We start from the raw sequence: 2,526 nt of genomic DNA on the forward strand, positions 1-2,526 counted from the left end.
TAGCGTTGAGCAGCGCCATTATGGGTGAGAATTGGAGGCAGTACGACGGAAGTATTGCAGCAGAAATGGAGACGACTTGTTCCTCCTCTTGGATGCTGCTATGTGTTTGATCACGTTGAGATGAGCACTCGCAGAAAAAAAAAGGGGGAGAATTTAGAATCAAGCAAGGATCCGTTGTTGCGTGTCAAACAGGTTCTGGTTGCCAGTCAATTCCAAGCTCGTTGACTGTCGAGTGTGTAGCGTAGATCGTGAATTTGCTGTGAATTTTTGGTGTGGAGGCCACAACGAGCCAGTGGTAAGGCGTGGTGAGGTCGATGATAGTCAGAGTTGTGTGGAGGTGCAGCAGTGTGTGAGTCGTATTGCGTGGAGGTGGAGATCGTTCGGTGTGTGTTGCTGTTTGCGTGACAATTTCAAGTGCCAGGAGGCATGGGAGCTGCAGGAAGTCGGGAGATCGAGTCCCAGGATCCGAGATCTACGACTTCATGAGTTCCTCGCAAGGGTTTCAGTTTGCCAGAATCACCCCGATGGCTAATTAGAAAGGGAAATTTTGATGACGTTATTCCTATTTTTTCAAAGAATTTATCCTCCAGAGGACCTGAAGACTGAATTAGAGCAGATTATGGATGCGGCAGAGACTCAATCTGGTGTAACAGGAGCCTTACTTTTGTTATCAGTGGGGTTCTTCGTGACCACTACTGACTCGCCCAATGTCATGAGACCAGAGAATACTTTCAGAAGAGAAACTTTATGCCCAGCCATGCAGACCAAGCAAAGTGTATCTAGATCTTTGTCTTGGGTTGACTACCTACATGCAGCATGCGGGCTTTGTGCTGCTCCTGAAAACAAGATGGAACCAGGTAGCTGTTTAATTTACAATGCAACTGTCGCTGGCATCTGCACCAGTGCTTCTAGATCATGGTATACACAAGCATGCCCAAGCCAGTATGGCTGGTTGGTGTTAGTTGGCCTTATATTCTACATTGTGGCATTTTCCCCTGGAATGGGGTCGGTTCCTTGGGTAGTCAATTCAGAGATTTACCCTGCACAATATAGGGGTGTCTGTGGAGGAATTGCAGCAACTGCAAATTGGCTTTCAAATCTTCTTGTTGCGCAGTCGTTTTTTCGCTAACACGTTTATTAGGAACATCTGGGGCTTTTTTTTTTCCTGTTTACATGCATGTCTGCTCTGGCTATGATTTTTGTCTTTGTAGCTCTTCCGGAAACAAAGGGACTATCCTTTCAAGAGGAGAAGCTGGAGAAAATGGGGCCAATGACCAAGAACGAGACCATCATAAGCACTGCACTGCCGGACACGGTGGGCGTTTGGATATTTGGGGGAATGTTGAAGGTGGATGTTGTCACTACAACAATTCTGGAGCTGATGTCGAAGTGGATGGTCAGCATTTCAGTGAGGGCAATGATCTTTGCATTGCTGCTGGTGTCTATCATTCTACCAATGGGGGAAAGAGTCACCTGCTGCAAGAGAAGTTTTTAGACCTGCGTGGGGTTGCAACGATCCAGTGATGGTAATGATTTGTTTGGACGTGAGGCTGAAATGAAGTTGATTTGAAAGTTCAGCATGGAGAGACTGAGCATAGTAGAAGTGCGGTGGTGTTGCCTCATAGAAGAGCTGGACCGATCTTCTGGCATTTGGAGGACCCGAGTTGTTGGCGATACCAACTGAGATATGTTGGCGTTGTTTGGAGAACCCACTTGCAGATCTATCATAATATCCTTAGAACCAAGTTTGATGAGCCGATTTGTCACTTGGATAATGCCATTGTTTAAATTTTATTTTTTGAGAAAGTATTATGTCCGTAATGTATATCTGGTTAAAAGAATAGAGTGGCATTTAGTTTGGCCAACTATTGTCACACATTTGTGTCTGCGTTGGAATTGGCCATTCCAACAATAGACAAATTTATTTGCAGGAATGCTTAGCAACCAGATATAATGAAGACATGACAGTGAAGAAGGCATCAGAGGAGTTGCATCAGAGATCATGTTGCAGATTGTTAGTAAGCATGAGGCAGTATGCTTGAAAACAGTGACTAGCCTTGATACTGTGAGTAAGGGAAGTGGCATTATGTTGCGATGCCAGGAGAATTGGATACCAAAATGCGATGGAGGATTGGACCGTGGAGTCCTGGATTACTGTTCTTGAAGGGAAAATTGTGTTCTCTTCGTGTGGCTGTGAGTGCCTATGTTCTGGTTTCTTTATCAGTGGACCCCTCACAAATGAGGTAAAGGAGCAGCGACAACGTTTATGGTGGACAACAAAGTAGATGTTTGTTTGAATTAGTGTGGTTTGTGGAATAGACTCCCTAGCAGGTTGTAAACAAGTCCAGTTGTTGTAATGGTCATTGTATGTACCCAGAAACTCCAAAATGTTGAATGAAATGTAAAAGGTATCTGAAAGTTCGTGGTGATCTTAAAACCACTTTGTAATGGTTTATGGTCAACCTGAAACCATCTTTTGTCACTGTAATGTGATGGTTGGTGGTGAGCCAGAAACCACATACAGAG

At 44.6% G+C, this 2,526-nt stretch overlaps 1 pseudogene; it reads left to right on the top strand.

The window, feature by feature from the left end:
• Window positions 1–619: 619 nt before the first annotated feature.
• On the top strand, window positions 620–1,129 carry LOC149206908 (putative inositol transporter 2 pseudogene; annotated as a pseudogene).
• Window positions 1,130–2,526: the final 1,397 nt, after the last annotated feature.

Source organism: Pinus tabuliformis, chromosome 1_2, assembly GCF_031772625.1.
Source record: "Pinus tabuliformis cultivar Carrire ecotype Pingquan chromosome 1_2, CPIR1, whole genome shotgun sequence".
In the NCBI taxonomy this organism is placed as follows: Eukaryota; Viridiplantae; Streptophyta; class Pinopsida; order Pinales; family Pinaceae; genus Pinus; species Pinus tabuliformis.